We start from the raw sequence: 27,217 nt of genomic DNA on the forward strand, positions 1-27,217 counted from the left end.
CGCTATGAGATTGATGGTACAACCAACTTTAGCAGTTTGACATCCTTTTCTTCAGATGGCCCCAGGATGTGAGGTATATGTAGTATGTTCATGTACTTCTTTTTGCTATGGGATGCATTGTGCTCCATAGATCCCTATTTTCTTTTTGATGACGGATGTTATTTCCTTTAATTTTTTCATGATTCCTACTTGTTGTGATGCGAAATCATACATGGGATGTACTTGTTGTCATGATTAGTCATGTTTTGTTTGAGATTGCTTTAAACAATGTAAACTTTGAAACGTGAACTAATACTGTTACCTGTTTCCTAGAGATAGCAAAAAAGTGACCCGATTTTGAAAAGAGGTGATGCAGAACACACATGTTTTTTTTAAAGCATAGTTTTTGGCACTTTAATTTTTTTTATGTACGTTATGTTTTAGAATGGTAGTGATTTTCATGCTGATTTAAAAAAATGAGTATTCTACATCACACCCTTTCTTTAAAAGACCTATTTTTTGACTTTAAACTTTCTAGTGTATGAAATGTAAATAATTATTTTCTAAATTTGATAGTTTTTGAAGTGGTCGTTTTCTTCATATTTTATTGTTTTTTATTTTAATTTTAACTTTTTTTTTAGTGAGGTTTTTATTGTTTTGCATTTTTAAATTAGAAAGTCGATATTTTGAATTTTAGATAATCTACATATTTATATATCCTTAATTAATTTTTCAATCTACATGAAATAATTGTTTCTAAAAAACAACATTTTTTAATAATGGACATAAAAATAACCATTTTTAACATAAATATAACAAAAAGCCTACACGTTTTGATAATTTTTTGCTAGAATTGACATGTCAAAATCACAATTTTTATACGAAAATTTTAACTAAAAATGGTGAAATAATAGATTTTTTTTATGAATTTCATGTCAAAAAATAATAATAATCACTTTTTTTTCAAAAAATAATGAATAACTTCAAAATCAATGCCAAAATCACATATTACAAATATTGAACGCATAACAACCTTAATTGATTGATTATTCTTCTCATAAAATGTCAAATTCAAAACATTGCAAAGTTTGATTTCCAAGCATAACTTAATTTTTATCAACAATGTCACGTAATCCAAACTCTTTGTCCTCTAGAGTTTCATCATTGTCTTCTTCCACAATATTTTCTTCTTCCTTTTGCTCATTTTCCTCTTCTAATGGATCTTTGAGGTCTACGAATCTCCCATTGTATGTCTTTCCAAACATTCCATGTAATGGTGGTTGGGGTTCCTTTGCCTTTTTTGCAACACGTGATTCACTAAAGTCCCCTTTCTTCAACCCAATTTCTTGCATTGTATCTGGAATTAATTGAAGAGCATTAATTCTTTACTGAATGAAATTGCACTATAGTGGATCTTCCTCAATTGCAATGCAATTTCTTCCTTTTTGAAGGCAACATGCTAGTGTTCTACCTAATTATCAAGCACAAAAGAAATAATGAAGTAAATTACTACAATGACATATTAATTAACAAAAGAACATATTGAAATTCAATTCCATATAACAAAACTTACCTGAGCCAGAAAATAATTCCAGAACCCAATCTCCTTCATTTGAACATATGTCTATAAGATAGTTAATCAAAAATTGTGGTTTTTGATAAATGTTAACTATCTCTCCTTTTGTTTCTTTGTCTTCATATGTTAGCTTTCTCACAACAGCATCATAAGTCAGTATTTGGCTATGACTCTTTCCGTCCATCCGATTAAAAATCATAGACATATGGCTATCATCTTTTGCCCAACTACCAATATGAATGAACTCGCAGTCATTTATAAATTGTTGATCTTCATTGTTAAGAATATTTGACTTTTTCCTGTAACATGAAATAGTAAAAGTTCAATTAACTTGTACATAAATTAAGTTTTCAACATTATTCAAATATACATTTTAAACATCTTACCATGTAAGCTACATCCTTGAATTTGTTTTCCCCTTGAAGCTTGACAATATCATTGCCAATTGTGTGTCTGAATGAAATGTCACAAATCTCCATAATGGTGATGACATCACTTCTACAAATCCCGCAACCACTTTATTAAAAGCTTGATAAGTATAAGGGTCACTATCATAGTAAATGTTTGGAATATTGAAACCCTGGGGAATATTTTCAATAACTATGGCATACTCCCTTTCTGGTATGAGTTTAGCAATGTCTTCACAGTCGCCTTGTATTACTTGATATTGAATAGTGTCTAGCCCATTCCAAATGAAATGATTAAGAGTTGGATCAAGTTCAACATTCTTAATACGTTGCTTCCTCAGTCTTTCGATCTTTATTATTTCAATAAAAGTCTTGAAATTGTCCGGTGCTCCATTATCTTCCTTCCTCATCTTTTATCAAATAAACAAATATATGTGTAAGTTTTAAATTAAAAATAGTACAGAGATGAATAAAAATGAATGTATAAATCAAGATACCTTTTTAAATGCAAGATAAAAACATTTTAATGTTGATGTAGAACTTGAATCTAGATAGTTGCATACAACATTATCCCAACTATCTTCATTCAATAATCTAACTATTTGTTCCTGAATTTTCATGTAAACTTTGTGACTGCATAGATAAAGTAAGGAAAAGTTAATATAATGATATGTATAACAAATACTACCAAGAACAACATGTTTTATTTATAAGATAACTATAACCTAGAAATAAATAAAAATAATTCAGCAAACTTACTTTTGAAATTCTTTAGACATTTCCTCCAATGATAATTCCCCTGACCTCACACGACATAATATTGTTTTGACAATTTTTTCATATTTCACTCCTTGCATTGCCCTCCAAGGTGTGATATTCATATCGTTTGGAAGTTACTTCAGTTCAGGAGCTGATTTATTGTTGCTACATATCAATGGCTTACACTTTTTGACCCTCTGGTTATTAATGTCAATGTCTTCCCACGTGCTAAAAATCTCATCAATCACTTCCAAACATCTCCAGTTCTAAATGCCAATTGGAAAATGTTATCGACACCTCTGAGTAAATCACTATTTTTGCTTCCTTTTCCACCTTTTGAATTGGTTTTCTCTTCAATTTGATAGCCTATTTCCATACAAAATTCCTTTCGGGAATCTGCAGAAACATTTATCCTATCCCCACCACATTTTTCTTGAAATTCACTATGAATAAATCTAACCCTTTGGATGAAAGTCATAGACATCCTATATTCATTATCTGAATTATGATCCCATGCCACTAACTTTTCTTTTGTTTTTTAAACCAGCATAAATGATACATTTCATTGTTTCAAAATGTGGATTATTAGGATATTCCTCAATCAATTGTCTTTGAGCTTCTACAAAATGGTTCCCCCCAAGCACAGAATAATTGTATTCAAAACATTTTGACTTATCAAATGCTTCTTTGTTGGGAACTTGAAGTGGATCAACAAGAAGCACATAACTAACCACGTGAGCATATGCATTGTACCCCATTAATGTCTTCAAGTTGTGAACATGAAGATGATGTGGCTTTCTAATTTGATATTGACATTGTCTTTCACTTGCTTTATAGGTTTGCCTGACATTAAGTTGAAATGTATGACCACCATCAATTAAGTTTCTCTTTGTCAAATTCTCTCAAATGGAATTTTGTTTTGTTTTGATAATGCCATCCTCTAAATCAGCTCCTGGTGTAATGATTTCTCTTCTTTCTTTTGAAGTTTCACTAGGTTCTTGACTACTGGTAATGACTGGTACAAAATCTTGAACTCTACTTTTCTTGGTCATAACATTCCCAACAGATTTATTCTTGGGCATTGTTACTTTTGGTCTCATATGGCTCTTCTCGGTTCCAACGTCGTCTTTAGTAATGGCAACATATGCTTCACTGTCAATTTCAACTTCAACGTCCTCAAAAGTAACTTGTTTACCCTTGCTAGATTTATCCACCAGAGGCCTTTTCTTTTGATTCTTTGGATGTAGTTTTGTAGCATCATCAATTACTACATTTTGCTTGTTTTCCATATCTTCTTCTGACACTGAGTAAAAACTACTGACAACTTTCATGATATCATGCTCTATGAAATGAATGCCTCCCAACCTAATTGAACAACTTTCAACAAAATTATGCCAAACAAAATATCATATGTCAATAAAAAATGAAGTTAAAAAATATAGCGAGACACTTTGAAGAACACAAAATACAAATATAAATAACAATACTTACGATGTTTTGTGTCATCTCATTTACGATTTGTTTACACAACTTTGTAGATGCCTCTTTCGTGTCATACAATGAATATGATAGTCGATATTTAATCCTTTCATGTGACTTGGGACCTTTTGTAAGTATGTAAACAACTTCAGTGTCCAGTACCGAACACATATCTACGACTCTTCCCATCACCTCAAAAATTCCATTATCATTCGGTATATCAATATATAGATATATATTCATATTTTTTCTTTCTTTTTCTTTCACATACCAGATTCTTGATGGAAATTTCACCTCTTTCGAATTCTTCCAGTCTGAAATCATCTTCTTATCACCTGTGGCAGTTGAAAGATTTGTAGTCATGAGCTCAGGTGGATTTCGTTCACCAATGTTTCTTGAAGATGTACCTTTAAGAGTCTTTCATATAGAAAGATTCACTGAAATTTTCTTTGATGCCATTTTCCTGAAAAATAGAAACACATAAATTAGTAAATAATAAAAACATATTAACTTAAATTAATAATGAAAATGTATCATAAATTTTTTATTTGTATGATCAGAATCACCCTGCCAATGCCGCTCCCCTCACCCGCTTGCCCCGTGACCACTCTTCCACCCGCCCATGCCCCCTCCCTCACCCACCGCCCCTCACATTCGAAAAGGGTATTCATTAACATTCTAGTGTGAAAAAAAAAAAAATCACGAATAAAACATTTCAAAATTAACTATGTATATATTATATGAAATGTCTAATTTTTTTAATAAGTACAAAAAAATTATATGTAATGGCGCCCCACCGCACCCACCGGCACCCTACCCCATCTGCCCCCCCCCCCCACGAGCACCCTCAAACCCCCCCCACCAAACCCATTGGCACCCACCCCGGGCACCGGCGCCCACACCCAAACCGCCCTGGCGCCCACCGCACCCACCAGTGCCCGCCACCCAACCACACCCCCACCTCAGGCACCTGCCCCCCAACACCCCCACGGGTGCCCCACCCAACCCAACCCCCCGGCGCCCCGGGCGCATCAACCCCCTGGTCCCCCAGGCTCATCACCCCAATCCCGGGCCCGTGCCCTCCCCCACCAGGGCGGTCGCCCTACCCCACCAACCGAGTGCCTGCCCCCTACACCAACCCCTGGCCTGCACCCTCCCCCCAACCCCCAAGGGTGCCCAACCCCTTCCCACCTGCCCCAACCCCCAGGTGCTCGCTCGTCCCCCAACCCCTGGCCTGCACCCTCCCCCCACCCCCCCGCAGGCGCCCCACCCCTTCCCCCTACCCGGGCACCCCTCCCCACCCACTGCCACCCCGCCGGCCCCAGAGCGCCCGCCCCCCGACCCGGCCACCAGCGCCTTCCCTCCCTTCCCGGGGCCACACCCTTCCCCTGCACGGGTGCCCCGCCCCACCCACAGGCACCCCACTGAGCGCCCGCCCCCCACTCCTCCCTCCCCCCTCCCTCTGCCGCCCTCCTCCTCTCCCTCCCACAGCTTACCCCCAGTCGGCGCCTGACCGGCGGTTCACACCCCCACTTGGCAGGCTGCAGGGTGATTCCGAGAATCACCTTGCCACCTACCAGGCGGCGGTGCAGGTCGTCGGAGTGGCACAGCGAGGTAAGCGCCACCCCGGCATCCCGCGACCCACCTGGCAAGCGGCAGGACGATTTTGGGAATCGCTCTGTTGCCTACCGGGTGAGGGCGCGGGCCGCTACGGTGGCGCCTGCCTTGGCCGCTCCACCCCGGCGGCCCGCGCCCCCGCCCAGGAAGCGGCAGTGCGATTCCTGGAATCTTCGTGCCGCCTGCCGAGCGGGGGCGCGAGCCACCGGGGTGGCGCCTGCCTCGGCTGCCCCGGTGGCCCATGCTCCTGCCATGCAGGCAGCAGGGCAATTCCCGGAATTGCCCTACCACCTGCCAGGCAGGGGCGCATGCCGCCGCGGTGGCACCTGCCTCGGCCGCGCGACCCCGGCGGCCCACGTCCCCGCCCGGCAGGCGGCAGCACGATTCCCGGAATTGCCTTGCCACCTGCCGGGCAGGGGCGTGGGCCAACAGTCGGGCACCGTTGGGGCTGGGCCGTGGGAGGGGGAGGAGGAGGGCGGGGAGGGAGAGGAGGGAGGACGGAGGATGGAGGACGCAGGCTAGTGGGTTGGGTGGAGCACCCGGGTGTGGGGCGGACGGGTGCCCGTGGGGGTTGGGGGCAGAGGAAAGGGGGAGGCAGGGAGGGAAGGCATGGGCCAGGGGTTGGGGTAGGGCACCCGCGGGTGGGTGGGTGAGGTGGGGTGGGGCAGGCGGTGGGGTGGGGCGCAAATGCGGCGGGCGCCCGGGGGTGGGTTGGGTGTGGCGGGCGGGCGCTCAGGGGGTGGGCGATGGGGGGTGGGGCACGAGTGGGGTGGGTGCCCAAGGGTGGGTGGGGTGTGGTAGGCGGGTGCCTGGGGAGGTGAGGTGGGGTGGGGCGGGCAGGCACCTGGGGGGTGGGCAGTGGGGGGTGGGGCGCGAGTGGGGCGGGCGCCCGAGGATGGGTGGGTAGGGCGGGCGCACGCCCGAGGGTGGGGGGCACGTGGGGTGGATGGGGGAAGAGGAGGGCAGGGATGGGTGGGGTGTGGCGGGCGTGCGGGGATGGGTTGGGTGCGGTGGGCGCACGTGCCCGGGGATGGGTGGGGCGTGGGGGCGATGGGGAAAAAGGAGGGCGCGACGGTGTGGGCATGCTGGTGGGTGGAGGAGGGAGGGCGCGTGCCCAGGAGGTGGGTGAAGGAGGTGGAGGGCGAGGATGGGTGGCCCACGGGGGGTTGGGGGTGGTGAGAGAGGGGGCTTAGGGAAAGATGGGCGCAGGAGGGGCGAGGGCACCCGTAGGGGTGGGGGGAGGTGAGAGGGGGGTGAGGGATGGATGGGCGTGGGAGGTTGAGGGGGGAAGGGGAGCTGAAGGGGGTAGTGAGGGAAGGAGCCCACCCCACGACACCATGGCGCCCCACCCACGGGTATTGAGCGATTGAGTTTTATCGGGCCCACCATGCTCACGACGGATGTAATTGTTATTTTGGCTTAGAAAAATTATTAATTTAAAAAAAAAATCTTTTTCATTAAACTAATTTCATATGAAAATTTTCAAAGAAAAAAATTTAACTTACCTTTCAATTGTGAGAATTATTCGGTGAATATATTGTTGATAGCAACTGCTCCACAAATTCACAAGTCTTAAATTCACGAGTCTTTCAACGATTTTCAGAAGCCTGGATGTGATGTAATAGTGATAATGAAATTTTAATATATAAGTGAAATTACAGAGATGTTTTACCATACAGTTAATATGGGATAATTTGTTTTAAAATATTATAAGGCGAATATTGTAGAATTGTTTTACAATGGGTTGAATGTGGGATAATTTGTTTTAAAATATTATAAAGCGAATATTGTAGGATTATTTTAGAACAGGTTGATGTGGGATAATTTGTTTTAGAATATATTATAAAAATTAAAAAAAAAAATGAATTCTTTAGTTAATATTATATACTTTAACTATTAGAATAATTAATCTAGAAATTGCAGTTTACAATTTTAATTTTAGTGATTTATTTCATAAAAAAATTAGTTTACATTTTTCAATAAATTGTAGAATAAAATAATGAAGGTAAATAAATCCAACAAAATTTTTGGAGGGAAATATTTTCACGAAAATTTTTGGAGGGAAATATTTTGGAGGGAAAATTTCATTCTTTAAGCTATATGATATCCTTAGGAGACTCCATTTGTATCATTCAACATCTTCTATATGAAAGGGATGGATTGTTCTGATAGTGAAGTTTAGATTTATACACCATCAACACCTTCATCGCATAAAAACTCTATTCATATTGATGGATATAGCAGGAATTCTTCCACTATGAATAGAAAGTCAATTCTTCCACTTAGTCCTGATTCTAAAGACTATGAGAGCAGCACTGATGAAAGAGGGGATGGAGAATTTCAAATAAATAAAGAGTCACAGATTCCACTTAGTCCTAATTCTAAGGACTATGAAAGCAACAGTGATGAAGAGAATGATGGTTAAGTTCAAAAGAATGGAGTGTCACGATGTCGAGTTAGTCCTAATTCTGAGGACTATGAGCATAGAAGTTTTGAAGAGCATGATGGTGAAGTTCTAAAGAATGGAGTGTCATGGTGTCCACTTAGTCCTAATTCTGAGGACTATGAGAGTAGCAGTTTTGAAGAGCATGATGGTGAATTTCAAAAGAATGGAGTGTCACAGTGTCAACTTAGTCCTAATTCTAAGGACTATGAGAGCAACAGTGATGAATAGTGTGATAACGAATTTCAAAAGAATGGAGTGTCAAAGTGTCCACTTAGTCCTAATTCTAAGGACTATGAAAGCAGGAGTGATGAAGAGCATGATGGTGAATTTCAAAAGAATGGACTGTCACGATGTCCACTTAGTCCTAATTCTGAGGACTATGAGAGTACCAGTTTTGAAGAGCATGATGGTGAAGTTCAAAAGAATGGAGTGTCACGGTGTCCACTTAGTCCTAATTCTGAGAACTGTAAGAGCAGCAGTTTTGAAGAGCATGATGGTGAATTTCAAAATAATGGACTGTCACGGTGTCCACTTAGTCCTAATTCTAAGGACTATGAGAGCAACAGTGATGAAGGATAGGATGATGCACTTAGTCCTAGTTCTAATGAGTATAAAAGTAGCAGTGAAAAAGGACAAGATGTAGCATCTTCAATAAGTAAACAGTCACATTTTCGACATAGTCCTCATTCTATGGACTATGATAATAGCACTGACAATGCACATGAGGAAGAATATCCATTAAACATCCAGTCAAATTTTCAATTCAGTCCAAATTCTAAGGACTATGACAGTAGCACTGAAGAAGGGGAAGATGAATAATATCCTCCAAGTCAATATTTGAAAAGCAAAGCTGATCATAGTGTAGATAACATTCCTCTTAATGATGATGAAAATCCTTACACAAATGATGATGCAATGATGGAGATGTTGCCAAGAAATATTGTATCAAGTAGTAGTAGACCTTTTCGTATCAATGCACGCTATTCTAGTTACACAAGGGGTAGAGAAGAATATCTGACGAGAAGAAGTTCTATTAGCGCTCTCATTTCAAGTGAAAGTTGCCAAAAAAATTGCTTAAAACATATGGATTTCACATTTGCATTAGAAAGGAGCAAGAGATATTTGTCAATGAATAAAAGCATGCAAAATTCATATTTAGTTGGGTGCATGCAATCTACATTGTGAGGTTATGATTATCATATTAGGAATTTATTTATGTGTAGAAAAGCTTTCAAAATGTTTCATTCGATTGGGAATTTTTGTCTCTCGAGAATTCAAGAAAATTTGGAAAAGGATCCCACATTTTATTCAGAAGTACGTCATAAAAGAGAGTTTGGGTCATTATCAAATACTACAATGTCATGGATGAAAGATTTCTTTTCAAAGCATGGAGAGTGTATGCCAAATAGAGAGACAATACATATTTCGGATAATTTTTCAAGATGAGAAATCTACAACTTATACAAACAATATGCAGAAGGTGCTGAGGGACATGGCCAGTTTATTACATATCAATATTTTGTGAAGGTATGGAAGAAAGAATTCAACAATGTCCATATTCCTAAGAAGACAAGGATGGGGATTTGCAGTACATGTGCTTCTCTTAAATCAAAAAGGGACAAATGTGAAGGCTCATAAAGAGGTAAGCGTTCATAACTTTAACTTTTAAAATTGTATAGTCATCAACTATGAAAACATATTTCTTAATGAATTTCTTTTATGTTGTGTAGATTTAATTGTCAAAGAACTTCAGGAGCATCGCAAACAAAAACAAAAGGAAGGAAGAAGTTGTACAAGCATCAAAAGAAGTGTTATGATAATTCGAATAAATATTTGGGTTTGATAATTGATGGTATGGACCAGAAGAAAACACTTTTACCACATTTTGTTCGCACACCCAAAAATTTACAGGAGGAAAATTTTATTCAGTTTCACTTGGTCGGTTGTATGGTTTTCAATGGGAAAATGTTGCCAAGGGTGTACTTCACAGCTCCAAATATTCATAATGATGCAAATATGACCATAACCATAATTCATGATGTGATTTCTCATTGGTTTGGTAATCTTCCTGAAGTTTTGTATCTACAATTGGACAACACTTGCCGTGAAAACAAAAATCAGGTTGTTTTTGGATATCTAAGCATTCTTGTTGAATTGAGAATTTTTCAAAAGGTAAAGGTTGGTTTCCTTCTTGTTGGGCACACTCATGACCATATTGATCAGATGTTTAATCGTTTTTCAGTCACATTGAGGAGGAAGGAAGTTGGGAGCTTGCCATCACTATTGAATGTATTAAGAAATCATACATGCTAGAGCCTACTTTTGATGTGTTGGAAGAAAATGTTGACATGCGAAGGTTTATTTTGGGATCATATGGTGAGGGAAAATGCATTGAAAAACTTAATGACATTAGCTTCCAACATCAATTTCGTATCAAAAAAATTGATGGGAAAACACTAATATGGGGAAAGAAGTATTCAACTTCTACATAATGGGCACCCTCATCAGGTTTGCAATTTTTGAAGTTCATTCCAGATCATCCAATATTTGCATCAAAAATATTGTTATGAAAATCAGTGGGTGAAGTTCAGAATGCACGCAGACAGAATAGAGATATAAATTATTCTGATTGCCTGGAAGAAATTAAAAAATGTATTAGATATACATATGAGTACTTTGACATTGCTGATTCAGTTTGGTGGGAGTCATTTTTCAATAATCAAAGTGATATCATTTCAACAACAATAAATGAATATATACCTTTGAATAATCCATTTATTTTTCCACAAAATGTATCGAATGAACATGAAGTAAAAATTGTTGAACAGCAACAATCTCAAGGTATTATTAATTCTTCACAGGCAGCGGAAAGAGAGATGTATATTGGTTCCAGAAGATCTCGTGCACAACATGAAGCCATGGAAGACCTTTATAGGGGTTTAGTACAGGATATTAAGGAGGGTTGCATGATTGCAGTGCTAGCAGATGGAGATCCCAATGGCTATCCATTTCGGGTTGCTAAAGTTATAAAGGTCTTTACAGAAAATGAGGATGTTACAAGCGTTGAAGTACATTGGTATGCCACAAATAAACATCCATTAAATGGTGTGTATAAGCCAGAGACGGTAGTTGACAAAAAAAATGACGGAAAAAGAAAAATAAAGGGTACAAATATAAATTTCCACCGCACAGACATTTTAAAATTGGAGGATGTTGACATACTTGTTTATGACTTCAATTTAACAAAGAGAGGAACTCTTCGCTTCAAGACGATAGAGATTCTAAAAAGGTTGTTACCAGAAGGAATAGCGTTGACATGGGAGTCTGCTGAAACCAGTCATAGATCTAGAAGAATTTTGAAACCTAAAATGTTATGCATGCATGTGGACTCAGATGGGGCACTAGTTGATGAAAGAGAAGAATATGGAACATCTTCATCAGCATCCAATCACTCATCTAAAGATGTGAATTCTAATGGTGTGCACGAAAATATGAGTAATTTTCAATAATTGTTTAAGACAGTTTATATAACTGATGTATGCATCGTATCTTCAAATAAAATTAATGTTTTCCATATGGTGTTAAATGAGAAGTTATGAGGAATTTTTATGTTTTTGGATTATATGTCTTAATTATGATAAATTTTATTGTTTAAAATTTCTTCAATGCAATATTAAATTAGAGATATAATGTATGTTTGATTCAATATACAAATAATGACTTTTGAATTCATTTAGTGATGTAATTTGTTCATAATGTCATGGTTTTTTAATTTTATAGTTGAAAAAAATTCAATTTCTTTTGTATCTAGCATGTTATGGTTGAAAACATGTTAAATTTATACTTAGGAAAGAAAAATGATATTCTACCAAAAACATTAATGTGTTTTTTTCCTCATAAACAACTTTGTTTGACACATAAAAATTTGGTTTTATTTGCATTTTTTTAAAATTTTGAAAATTGACCCTAAAAAAAAATTCATTGTTCCAATATACACACTTTTCATTTTTAGCACTGTTTTTGATGTTTTTTTTGGGTTTTTTGGCCAGAGTTCCCGTTTTGAGTTTATAGTCCCCATTTCAAAGTTTACATTATTTTTATTTGTATGTTGATGGGATACTCATGTTTTGTCACGTATGTTTTCATTGAGATCACTTTTATGCCCTTTTGGTGGGATGCTCATTATCATCATGTATGAGTTTAGGTCATACTGATAGGAGTCCTTTTGAATGAGAGTTCCTACAACGAAATATCTCTTGGAGCCACTCCTGCGTGAGGGCATTTTCCTTGTATGATAGCGACGTCACCACCTATGTACATCATCACTATTGATAGCACTTAATGTAGCGGCCTAGACCATCTTGACACTGGGGCTCGGAGACGTAGTCCCTTCTGGACGGACTCTGTTATCAACATCTTGTTATTTTATGTTGTTGATGATTGTCATGTTCCTTCTTCTTTACAGCATGCATTTATTTTCCTTTATGCTATTTTAAATGCAATTACAACATCATGAAAGTAAAAGATCTTGGTTAAATCTTGGAGTTGAGTCAACTCAGATCACTCTTCTACCTTCCGGGTCATTTTGCACAAAAACTTCTTTTATTGTTGCATTAGGTACATAAAAAAGAGTATGTGAATGTAAAATGTAAACTCTAAAATCTTTGATCACCTTTACCAAAGCTGAGGCCTGTTTCTCAAGGATGTTGTACTTAAGGGTTGCATCCTAATGTTGCGACTAAAAAATGCTATCGGAAGCTACTTTTTATCCCTTTCTTGCATTAGTATTTTTGCCATGGTATGCTCAGAAGCAAATGAAAATATAATAAAATCATCGAAGTAATTAGGACTAATTAAAACAGGGGCAGTGTTTAAGGAAAGCTTTACTGCATTAAAGGACTTGCAGGGTTCTTTGGACCACTTCACATCATTATCTTTTTTCAACATATTGGTCATTTCTCTAAGATATTCAACCAAAGTAGGAATAAATATGTGTAATAAATTCATCTTATCATTGAATGCTTGGATTTCTTTCTTGCTGTGAGGGAAGTCAATTTGTTGAATGACTTCTACTCATGAAGGGTCGATCCGAATGCCGTCCTTTGAAATGATGTGGCCGAGAAGTTTACCTTCCTCCATAGCAAACAAACTTTTCTTTATATTGAGAGTGGTCCCAAACTTTCTACATTTCTGAAAAATGACTCTTAAATGATGTGAATTTTCATCATATGAATGTGAAAATATGCTTACATCATCTAAGTATACAACCGATAAAACATCTTTTATCTAAAAATGCTATGTCCGTGGCACGCTAAAAAGTGGCCCCTCCATTTTTGAGATGAAATGGCATTTTTTCATATTTAAATGTGCTCCAAGGTGTGGTGAATGTTGTCTTGTCCTAATCATCTTCATGCACTAAAACTTGACTGTAACCGGAGTAGCCATCCAAAAGTGATAGCCGGAAAGTGTCAACAACTCTCTGAAGGATATGGTTCATTTTGGGAAGCAGATAATTGTCTTTCAGAGATACTTTGTTTAAATTTCTGAAGTCTACGCAAAGCCTAATTTCTTCGGTCTTCTTTCTCGTCAGGACTAGATTTGATATCCAATCAGAAAATCTAATGGGAATGATGATGCTTGCCTTGAAAAGTCTGTTAATTTATCTATCTATGGATGGTAGCAACCTTGGGTTATTCCTTCTTAATTTTTTTCTAAAGGGCTTTTGATTGGGCTTAATCGGGATGGTGTGCTGAATTATTTTCTTATCATACTCCCTCAGGTCTGCATAATACCAAGTGAAAACATCAAAAAACTCAAACATTAAATGAAGGTATTTCTCTTTTACCTTGGGAGATAATGATTTGGACAGCTTGATTAGCTTTGGTTTGTCTGTCATTTTTATGTTCACGTCTTCAACACCCTTCTCTATAGGAACCAACGTAGGCTTCCTTGCTACATCGTCCTGATCAAAAAAGTCTTCCAAAGGTACAAGACCTTTTGGAATATTGTTGTCCTTCATCTATAATATATCAACTTGGGTTTCCTCGATGACATGATCATCCTTGATGTGAACTTCATCCATGGAACAATTCTCAAACTCTCCTTCACTCTGAAGAAAATTATTCACCTGTTTGTCATCCCAGAATACTTGACAATATCTCAAGTTGTTAGGAATAGAGGGTCGATGCTTCACATGAATCACGAACTTCTTGTTTGAAAAAATGGGTATTTTGAAATTGCTTGCAGCTGTAGCTAATGAATCTGCCATAAGATTTTGACTCCTTGGTACAACTGAAAGTGTATATTCAGGAAACATCCTAAGAATATATAAAACCACATTTCTATATTGTTTCATTCGTGGATGGTGAGCTTGATATTCACCTTTAACTTGCTTGATCACAATTTTTGAATCACCATACACCAAAATTTTTCGTGCACCTAACCTTTTCAAGATCTTTAAACCTGTGATCAGCACTTCATACTCTACCTCATTGTTGTTGCAATCAAAAGCCAACCTGTATGAGCATAATCTAACATTCTAAGGGAGCTCACCTTGCTGATGATGTGGAATTCGAATCCAAATGCCAATACCTGCTCCATCTTTCCCAAGAGCACCATCAAAGTCCATGGTCCAAAGGCCATGTTCCTCTTCCAAGGGTTGTACATCTTGTTTCTATTTTGGGTCAATTTTCTAAACTTTCTCTTCAGACTGTTCTGAATTTTCCATTACCTTCTCTGATGGTTGTTCTGAGCCTTTCTCAGCCTTGTCCAATGGTTGTTCTGATGAACTTGGCAACCTTTCTTTTTCCTGATCTGAAACTGTCCTTATACAATTGAAAATCTCTGGTACATCTTTAATATCCAAAACCTAAATATCTACATCGTTCAATCCACTATCATTATATAAAATAAATGACTCTAAATCTGTTTGTAAAACATTTATAGGTTGATTATTGGGCTTATCTTGCTAGTTATCATGAATTTCATTTTGGTTCCTCGGTACAACTTCCTCAATTTCCCGAAAAGTGGGATAGTGGCGTACGAGAAGTCTAACTGCAGTGTTCCTCTTAGTTTAGCTCCCCAAGATCTCAAAAATAACATCCCAAACCATGGTCATATGTCATCTACCACCACATCCATTAAAACAATATTTGCTGGGATTTAATCCAGGGATACTACCAAATCTTTGATTAGACCAAGACAATGGACCTTACTGAAATCAAAAGAGTACAAGTCATGGTACTCACGAGTTATATCTAGACCCAACCTTTCCATGATGGCTTTGGGCATTAGATTATGGGAGGCTTCGGAGTCAAGCATGGAGTTATGAAGAATGAATTGATGGATTCTTAAACTCAGGTAAAATGTAGGAACGTCACTATCTCCTAATTAACCATCTATGGTTGGACCAAAAATTAATTCAGGCTGGTCATCGTCAATATTAACCATGTTAGACATAGGATCAAATTTCAACATTTTAACTATATTAGACTTATAATGGTTATTTTTGACAAGTTCAGTAAGAGGGATTGACGCTTTCAACTTTGAAATATCAGTTTCTAAATTGAATGAGTTAGATTTGTCTACCTCTTTTTGGATGAAGTCTCTTTTCTCGAGCAGATCTCTTGGTGTTCGATCCATCTTCTAACTATCATGGTCTTTGTTTGGATTGCTTGTAGATGATTTATTTACTTTGCTTTCATTCGTTGTTGCCATATCTTTACCTTTGATTTGATTTCCTTGATGATTTATTTTTGGTTGAGTATCCTTTTGTTGTGATGTCCTTTTATGAATGGGAGTGATTGGGACTTCTCTATTTCTCAAGGAATACTGCTTCCGTTGAGAACTGAGTACATTTAAGTATCCTCCTTGATAGTCATCGGATTGAGTTTCCAATGCATTTTCATATTCCAATACGTAGTCTTCATCCTTATGATCCTCCATCTCCTTGACATACTTCTCATTTTCAGTCAACAAAATGGGATGGTAATCTTCCCTAAAGAAGTGATTTTCCTCAATAATCAGGTCTATTTCATCATCAAATTCTCCTTAAAAATAATTTTGCTGCAAGGGTGTCCGAATTGGTTTCTGAGATGTCGATTCTTTGGAAGCCTTCTTCTCTCTCTGTTTTATCCAATACATGTTATCTGGAATGGAATTGTAGATCTGATTAAACCTTATAGTGAACTCTTGAACCATCTCGTTTGCATTCCTTTTCAATGTATTGTATTCTACCAAGATCTGCAATCGATTCTTATTTTCCCACCATGTAGCTAAGAATAACTCATTTAACCTTTAAGGAGTATCAATGGAGATAGTTGCCAAACCACAGAACCATTTTTTCACATCTCCAGAAAAACTTTGGGCCATTAGCCTCACTTTAGCATCATCTTCATCAACCTCCTCTAAGTCAATGAAATCAACCATCTTATCAATATGATGTCATGCTATGACTCCTGGGCTCCCATCAAAAAGAGGAAGTCTCTAGCCATAGGTCTAAGGTAACGCTACCAACTCACCAGGTAATACTAAGGGTGGAAATCTTTCCATGACTGTTGTGGAATGGTGAATGGGAGCTGAAATGGGTTGTGTTGGTTCAATGAAGATGAATGTGGTGACATGGATGTTTTTAGAGGTGCGGTACGGGATATGGCAGAATATAAGCTTTCAAGTTGATACTGAATATAGGTATTTTCCACCGTGATTTGTAATTGATCATCTGGGCTTTGAAGTTTCTCAAAATTAAACTAAACCTCGTGCTCAAGTTTTGAAGACTGAGAAGTAGCAGAAGGTTGATTAAATAAGACTTTGAGGCGGGAAGGTATGAGTCAAACTTTATGGGATCAAAAACTTCTTCTGTAAGACAAGACTCAGATTTCAAACAAAATAGGGATAGCTCAAATTTAATGTCAAATGGAATATCCTCAATACTAAGTATCTGATCTAGCAAGGAAGTGGTCCTTTCCAATTTTCTGCTTTCATTCTTGAGGAAAGGGACTTTAGGCTTTCTCAACAATATTTCAGGATCATCCACCGGAGAAGGAGGATTTGGGTCAGGGTTTGACCTGGTATATCTTTTCGAACTCAGTATCTTAATAGGGTCACAGACTATTTGAGGAAAAAGACCTAGGACTTTGAGCTAAACAAAGATATTTTCTAAGGAAAGTCTTCAATAGAGAAATGCTAAATTGGTAGTGATCGAGAGCTTACCAATGGAATGAATTCTAATTGAACTTGTGACTTTTAACCTTCTTTTCTTTTTGAACAGGCTTTGATTGTCTTCAACTGAATCAACTAGATCAGGATGCAGAATTTTTCCTTGTTTGTCTCCTTGAGGCCAGCTCTACACTCTCGACACTGCAATTACAGAATCAACCTTTATGAAGCTTAGTCATACACCCAGGGAAAATGAACCTTCTGTTCCCTAGCAACGGCTTTAGTATGTTATCACTCCTCCGTATCTCCAAGGCTGAGGAAGAGTCCAGCTGAGGTAACCACAGACCAACCTTTTGAATTCGTACTAGCCCTACCAAGCCAGAGAGGGCTCTCTCCAAATGATCACAGCCAAGAGGGCTAGATGGATTAGGGTTTTAGGCTAGACATAGTAGCTCAGGGTTTGTTTGATTTGATTTGATTGGGGTAGTCATTGGATGAGTGAATTAGGTCAGAGAGTGAACTAGGTCAAGGAAAAAGAGAATCAAAATTGTAGACATCTGATGGGGAAAGCTAGACAAGTTACTTTAACACTTTGTAGTATAGAGATGAAATGGTTTAGACTTGTGAGGTGCTAAAAGAGCATGAAAATCATGAATTCTTTTTAAACTGAAGAAATGAAAAAATTTATGATGATTTTCCCAAAACAGAGCATAGAAGATGAATTCTGCTTATCACACCTTGAAAATCAAACATATTTAAAGTGAAATAGATCATGAAAGGTACAAAAATTCACACATATGTTACTAAAGAAGAAACAATATCAAAATACCATGCCACGGGAATCCCACCAAAATAGTTGCAACTCATCCAATATATTTCATGGAAAAGTCTAAAACACTAGTACAACATCCAATAGAGTCAAACCTATAAAATGACTGAAACATTACATGATATAGGCCTCAAAACCAACTCATCCTAGACATAGGGCTTGAATCCATGAGAGGAGGAGCAGTTACAAAAAAAAAATTAACTGATAGCTAGAGTGTAGGGTGGTCAAAGTGACTCATTCCTAACATAAGTGAGTTGATTCATTACAAGTCATCGAGGGCATTTACCTAATGTCCTTACCCTAGGTAATAGTAAAACCATAATAATTACATCAACCACATCAATTACATCAGTAAAACATTGATCTCTAATAGGTAAAAATCAAATTTTGAGAGAAATAGTGAAAAATTGGGCCAACTATCAAACACGTGGCACGAGTGTCGAACATTCAGTGCCATCTTCAAACCCAGTTTTTCCTGCCTTCCCTGTATCCAAATTAAGCCCATCATATCTAACTAGAAATCTTATCCCGCCTAGTTTCTAGAAATTCCCTTGGTTTTCAAAATGGGCTTGATTTGACCCTACAAACATACATTTTCCCAAGAATGCTCAAATGTGTAGTGCCTGGTCTAGAAATGAGGCAAAACCATGATTTTTAGGTAGCTTTTTGCCTTTCTTGCCTACCAGTTTTGAATTCTAGGGCTGGAAACATGCTTTTTCTACATGTATTGATCCTTATGAATCCACTGGAAGCTTCCATTCCTCCAAAAAGTCCCTCAAAAAAGTGTGCATCAGCTAAGGCACTACACATTTGACCAAGGAGCTAATATGAAATTGCCTAAAAAACAGGAAAGACAATATTACAAAAAATGAACCAAGAGTCTTCAAAATTTGTCAAAGAGATGATGTTTGGTGTGGCTACGCATGGAGTGAAGCCTCTACAAGTATATGAAGCTTCTTCTTTTCTTCTTGGTGAGTTTAGGGCTTCAATTCTTGCCCTAACAACCTTGAGATTTTCCCTTGCTATTTGGTTTCTTCAGCAATAATACTTTGTCATCTTTCTCTAAATGGTAGTGTCCCTTTTGGCCTTATCTGGAGCTTTCCAAGATGGTTGTTCACCCTCTCAAGCCAATTCTCATGGTTCTCATTGATCAATTTGGAAAATTGTTCACTTATGGTGAGCTCATTAACTAGTTCAATCTCTTTCTATTTTTCTAGCTCCAATGCTCTATTTAGGCCTCTGGTCCATGGCCTTCTTCTTGTCACCTATTCCTCCAGATGGTCATTATATTCTACATATGACCCATCTAGTAAAGCCTTATCCATTTTATCCTCCCTCTTTACCTTAATGAGTTGAAACCCTATCATCTCATGTTTGGTCTCAAACTACTTGTTTTCCTTCTCATAATATGAGATGATGTATTTTTCCCTCTACAAGTTGACCTGGATCTCCCTGATGAGTGCACCCTTTTCTTTGATGACAATGTTTTTTCTTTCACTATCATCATGCTCACTTAGGTCAACTAAGTCAAAATCGTGCTCTGTCTCATGGAGGTCCTCCTACTACTACTGAATCTTTGTCTGTTGTCATCTTCTCCTTGCCCTTCTGTACCTGCTTTGCTGATGAAGAAGGCAAGACCCCTACCACAATCTATGGATAAAACACTTGCCTATGTCCTCTCTGATAACTATGTGTCAAAATTCCGAAATCATCCCCTTTAGGCTTGACTACCTCACCCTGTTCAATGTGTTGTTTCTCTCTAATTTCATCTCTCTTAGGTGAATGAATATTCTCATGGAGTGGTGATGATGGAGGTGATGGTGAGGCTGACTCATTAGATGAGGATAAATGATCTATTGGCTAAGATGGAGGAACAGAGGTGGAAGGATGAGATGATGAAGGGATGATTTGAACATTCTGAGTAGATGAATGAGTGAATATGGGATTAACTATGAAGGTATGCATGCAATGTTGAGTTCCTTGAGATGATAAAGGACTATGATTTTAATGAGGGAATGATGGAAGATACTCTTCATTTGATCTTTATACTCCCTCTTTTGGGCAATGTAGACCATCTTCTCAACACTCCGAAAAAGATAGTAGGGTATATTGAGCATTTTTACCCTAGTGAAATGCATTAAAAGACGGATGTGATAAGAAAAGAGCCTAGAAAATCTACCTTCACATGAAAAATATTTCATAATAATCTTCATCATTGGGGCATATCTATCAAGGAGGTTGTGAAAAATGGAAAATATCCCCTTTCTTTCATTTCGGTACCTTGGTTTCATGTAAGGCTCATAATAATATCTCTCTAAATCACCTTGTTTAAACAATTTTTCCCCAACATCTGGGACTCTGGTGGCAGCTGATATAATGGCAGTAGATAAAGTAAAAGTGATACCTACTAGAGTGACTTTGTTGTCTTGGAGTTTAGATATGAAGAGCCTAGTCAACTCAAGAAGCTATTGGACTACCAGAAGTTGCTCACAGAAATCATAACAATGTAGACATTTGAAGGATGTCATAGTGATAGGAGATGCCAAGAGTTCCCTGAGGTCTGTGGGCTCAAATCTGTGTATTTTTCCTCCTTTGTGTATTTTCTTGACCTCTATTTCTTGTCTATCTCTTTCCTTTCTTCACTATTGGTTTTTATTCCTCATCGGCAATGGTGCTTAATATCAAACCCTAGGAGGTATAAGGTAGTAGGAATGTGGTTTTTTGGGAATAAGAAATGGGAAAGGGTAAATATGAGGTGGGCGAATGAACATATGTAATGGAAGAGGATATAAGGGATTAGTATGATAGCTTTTTGGATGGGGGAAATTATTGCAAAGTAGGGGGTTTGGGAGCCTAGGTAGTTGTGGCACCTAGGACTTAGGGTTTTGGGATAAAGGGTTTCGAGTGTATTTGCGATAAAAGGGTTTAGGGAAAAAAAGGAAGGTTCACGGGAGTGCATAAAGGAATTGAAAGTGCAAGGGTAGTTTTGGGGAAGATCTAGGGCTTAGATATAGGATAAACACCAAATCTCCAATTAAACTTTTAAACACTTTGGGAGTGACTTAAGGAGGAAGACACACACATTCCTTAGCTAGTACTTACTTGTTTGGAGGTTGAATGCCCTTTGCAGGAGCTGAGGAGGTGAATGTAGCCTTCTTGGAGAAATGTGCAATGCCAATGGAGAGTTCACAGCGCCTCAGGCAAATTTGAAACACATTAAGGGAACACAAAACACCTTAACGAAACACGCAGCACTAGGTAAACACACAACGCTAGAAGAGAATGCGCAGTGCCAAAAGATAATGTGCAACAATTGCTTTTTTCTGCTGATTTTAGCCTAGAACTGTAAAAAGGGTCTCTTGGGGTTTTCTCAGTTAGTGGTGTGAGGAAAATGAAGCTGAGTTTGAAGCCAAGAGGTCCTTTATTGCTGAGTGAATTTGATCTTCTAAATTTAAAACACACTTTCTAATGTTTCATTTCACCTTTTTGACCTTTTTGCTAATTTCCTTTCTAACTTTTTCCTTTGTAGGTGGATGATGATGTAGTTTTAGTAATCTTTGCTTTTGAATTTTCCTGGACAATATTGGCAATAGAGTTTGAGTAAAAAACTAGAAATAGTGACTTATTACATATGATAAACATAAAATTACAATCGGAAACAAGACTTATACTTTTGGAATGAAAATTAGAGCTTTGGAAACCATAGTTACATGTTTGCAAATCCTCTTTGAATGAAAAAGGGATATTATTTCTTTCAGTCTCACGCTTTTGTCGGCCTTATGTAGTGAGTGGTGTTTTTATTGGACCTTGGAGGAATGAAACCTAGTGCCCTAATGGGACCTTGAATAACCAGACTTCATGTAGACTTTACTGACATAAGAAATGATGAAATGAGATTTTAAAATGAATGTATGGGCAGTAAGACATAGGAAGGTGGGCCAACAGATATTGATATTTTGGGGAATAGTGGGATTTTTACTTGGGCTACCATCAATGAGTAAATTTTTAAATGAGGACCTAGGTGGAATGATAAAAATTTCAGCATGGGACAATAATATGATATAAAAGAGGATCTTTGATCATTGATGGCAGTATACAAATACTAACTCTAACATAGACCTTATTTGGGAATGACAACTCCTTGGAGGTGTCAAGAACACCATAAAGCAAGTGCCTAACCATATGGGCCAATACGGTCAAAAACTTAAACTGAAATGAATGAGTAAATTCCGACAACTCAAATAACTCAAACTGATTCAAAACTGACTTACTAAGCTGACGAATGAATACTAAAAATGGCAGAAAATTAGTGAAGCTCCATGGCCTTCACTCCAGGCTCTGAAATCCAGTGATCTTCTACTCCACACTTGTAGAAAATGAAATTGTATGTACAATGAAACCATAACAACTCAGAAAATATAGTGCTTGAGAAGCCTATCATTAACTGTTCCTCCTAAGCACGGCTCTCCATTCATCTCATCCAAGAAGAAAACATTTTGTCCTCAAAAAGCTGAAATCTGATAAGGGCCTTTACATAGGTTTTCAAATTTACCATGCTTACCCTTTTCTTCGTTTCAAGCATCCCAACAAAGCACCACATCTCCAATTTTGAGGTCATCTTCCTTTGTTTTCCAGTCATATATTCTCTTTATCCTCTCCTGAAGCTTAAAGGTGTTCTGAAATATCTCATCCCATGTCTATTGTAGGTGAATCATTTGATTGATACAACACTAAATATCATTCCATTCACTTCCCACTTCTTGTAACAATTTCATGACTGGTACTGCTAATGATGAAGGAAAAACAATATCTACTCCATACACAATCTAAGAAGGAGAAAGCGCAAGAGATTTATTACTACTCACCTGATTTACCCATAATGAATTAATTAACATTTTGTTCCAATTCTTTTTGTTGGCCTCCAACATTTGCTTGATTATGTTTATTAAGGATTTATTGGAGGACCCCGTGAGACCATTTCCTTGTGGATAGTATGTTGTAGAACTTCCCAACTCAATGTTGTATTTGTCACAAAACTCATTCATCCATTTCGACTCAATGCTACCACGTTGTGTGTGATAATCTTATTAGGACAACCAAAACAGGACAAGATATTAGTTTCTAAAAATTGAATGATAACTGAATCTGTTGCTTGCCTGGTTGGGATCACTTCAATCCACTTATTAAAGTAGTCTATAGCTGTAAATACCAACTTTTGTTGTGTGGATGATGATGGATTGATATCACCTATGGAATCTAGGCCCCACTGTTGAAAAGGTACTCTAACTGATTTACGTTGTAGAGGCAAAGGAAGAATCTTTCTTTTACATTGGAAAACTTGACAGTCATGAAAACTCATCACTGCCTTGTAGATATCTGCAAAAAGTGTAGGCCAATAGTAACTAGCTCTCAGTAATTGGTTGGCCTTGGTCTTCCAGTACAAGTGGCCCCCATAACCTCCTTTGTCGAAGTCATTTATTACTTCTTTGGACTCATCTTTGGTCAAACAGTTCAACAACACAACTCCAGGATCTTTCCAATAAAGTGCGTTGTCCATGATACAATATTTGGAAGCCTTCAACTTCAATGACCTACTCTTAGCCTTAAACATGCATAGAGAGGGATTTAGATGTTGGAGTACATAAATAATATCAGAATATCATGGGGATAATAGAAAGATTTCAGATACCTAAATGAGATCCATTGCTTCTTGATTTTCGGACAATGCAGGTTCAAGGTTGATATCTAGAGCATGAAGGTTTGACTTGGCCATGAGTTTGGCTAAGCCTTCACCCTTGATTAGCTTGTTAGGCTTGATCTCAAGATCATATTATAATAATGCTGCCATCCATCTACCTCTTCTACCTTCCAGGTCATTTTGCACAAGAACGTCTTTTATCACTACATTAGGCACATAAGCAATAGTATGTGAATGTAAAATGTAAACTCTGAAATATTTGATCACCTTTACCAAATCCAAGGCATGTTTATCAATGATGTTGTACTTAACGGCTGCATCCCTAATGTTGTGACTAAAAATTTTTATTGGCAGCTAAGTTTTATCACTTTTTTTTATTATTACTGTTGCCATGGTATGCTCAGAAGCAAATCAAAATATAATAAAATCATCGGAGTAATCAGGACTGATTAAAACAGGCGCAGTGGTTAAGGAAAACTTTATTGCATGAAAGGACTTGTGTGCTTCTTTGGACCACTTCACCTCATTATCCTTTTTCAACATGTTGGTCATTTCCCTAAGATATTCAGCCAAATTAGGAATAAATCTACGTAAGAAATTCATCTTACCATTGAATGCTTGGATTTCTTTCTTGCTGCGAGGAAATTCAATTTGTTGAATGGATTCTACTCGTGAAGGGTCAATTTGAATGTCATCCTTTGAAATGATGTGGTTGAGAACTTTTCCTTCGTCCATAGCAAACAAACATTTCTTCATATTGAGAGAGATCTCGAACTTTCTACATTTATGAAAAATGACTCTTAAATGATGCAAATGTTCAACATCTGAATGTGAAAATATGGTTACATGATCTAAGTATACAACTAGGAAAAAATATTTTTCATCTGAGAATGCTATGTCCATGACACGCTGAAAAGTGGCCCCTACATTTTTAAGACCAAATAGCATTTTTGCATATTTAAATGTGCCCCAAGTTGTGGTGAATGTTGTCTTGTCTTGATCATCTTCATGCACTAAAACTTGATTGTAACTAGAGTAGCCATGCAAAAGTGACGACCGGGAAGCATCAACAAATCTTTGAACGACATGGTCCATTTTGGGAAGTGGATAATTATCTTTTAAAGATACTTTGTTTAAATTTCTACAGTCTACGTAGAGCCTAATTTCTCTGGTCTTTTTTCTCATTGGAACTAGATTTGATATCCAATCAGGAAATATGATGGGAACAATGATGCCCACCTTGAAAATTCTGTTAATTCTTTCTCAATGGATGGAAACAACCTTGGGTTAATCCTTCTTAAATTTTGTCTAAAGGGATTTTCATTGGGTGTAATCGGGATGGTGTGCTGAATTATTTTCTTATCATACTACTTCAAGTCTGCATAATCCCAAGTGAAAACATCAGAAAATTTAGACATTAAATGAAGGTATTTCTCCTTTATCTATGGAGATAATGATTTGTATAGCTTGATCAGTTTTGGTTCGTCTGTTGTTCCGATGTTGACATCTTCAACGCTCATCTCTATAGGAACCAATGTAGGATTCCTTGCTACATTACCCTGATCAAACAAGTCTTCCAAAGGTACAAGACCTTTTGGAATATTGTTGTCCTTTAGCTGTAATATATCAACTTGGGTTGCCTCGATGACTTGATTATCCTTGGTGTAAACTTCGTCCATGGAAGAATTCTCAAACTCTCCTTCATTCTGAAGAAATTTATTTCACCTGTTTGTCATCCCATAATACTTTCCAATATCACAAGCTGTCAAGAATAGAAGGTCGATGCTTCACATGAATCTCAAACTTCTTGTTTGAAAAAATGGCAATTTTGAAATTTCTTGCAGCTATAGCTAATGAATCTGCCATAACATTCCAACTCCTTGGTACAACTGAAAGTGTATATTCAGGAAACATCCTAATAATATCTGAAATCAAATTTCTATATTGTTTCATTCATGGATAGTGAGCTTGATATTTACCTTTAACTTGCTTGATCACAAGCTCTCAATCACCGTACACTGAAATGTTTTGTGCACCTAACCTTCTCAACATCTTTAAACCTATGATTAATGCTTCATACTCCACCTCATTGTTAGTTCAATAAAAATCTAACTTGTAGGAGCATAATCTATTATTTTGAGGGAGCTCACCTTGCTGATGATGTGAACTTCGAATCCAAATGCCAATACCTGCTCCATCTTTCCCAAGAGCACCATAAAAGTCCATGATACAAAAGCCATGTTACTCTTCCAAGTGTTGTACATCTTGTTTTTGTTTTGTTTTAAGTTTCTAAACTTTCTCTTCAGACTGTTCTGAATTTTCCATTACCTTCTTTGATGGTTGTTCTAAGCCTTTATCAGCCTTGTCCAATGGTTGTTCTGGCGAACTTGGCAGCCTTTCTTTTTCCTGATCTGAAACTGTCCTTATAAAATTGAAAATCTCAGTTACATCTTTAATTTCCACAAGATGACTATCTACATCATTCATTCCACTATCATTATATAAAATAAATGACTCTAAATCTATATGTACAACATTTATAGGATGGTTATTGGGCTTCTCCTTGCTAGTTGTCATGAATTTCATTTTGGTTTGTCGGTACAACTTCCGCAATTGCCCGAAAACCAGGATGGTGGAATAGGAGAAGTCTAAATATAGTGTGCCTCTTTGTTTAGCTACCCAGGATCTTGAAAATAAAATCCCAAATCATGGTGGTATGTCAGCTACCACCTCATCCATTAAAACATTCTTTGCTGGGATTTGGTCCAGATATACTACCAAATCTTTGATTAGACCAAGACAATGGACCTTACCAGAATCAAAAGAGTACAATTCATGATACTCATTAGTTATATCTAGACCCAACCATTCCATGATGGCTTTGGGCATTAGATTATGGGAGGCTCCGAAGTCAAGCATGGAGTTATGAAGAGTCAACTTATGGATTCTTAAACTCAGGTAAAATGGAGGAACATCACTATCTCTTGACTGACCATCTATGGCTGGACAAAAAATTACTTCAAGCTGGTCATCTTCAATATTAACCATGTTAGACATAGGATCAACTTTCAACATTTTAACTATATCAGACTTGTAATGGCTATTTTTGACAAGTTTATTAAGAGGGATTGACACTTCCAACTTTGAAATTTCAGTTTCTAAATTGAATGAGTTGGATTTGTCTACCTCTTTTTATATGATGTCTTTTTTCTCGAGCAGATATCTTGGTGTCTGTTACTTCTTCTGATTGTCATGGTCTTTGCTTGGATTG

The sequence above is a fragment of the Pinus tabuliformis genome, chromosome 5_1 (assembly GCF_031772625.1).
Source record: "Pinus tabuliformis cultivar Carrire ecotype Pingquan chromosome 5_1, CPIR1, whole genome shotgun sequence".
NCBI lineage: Eukaryota > Viridiplantae > Streptophyta > Pinopsida > Pinales > Pinaceae > Pinus > Pinus tabuliformis.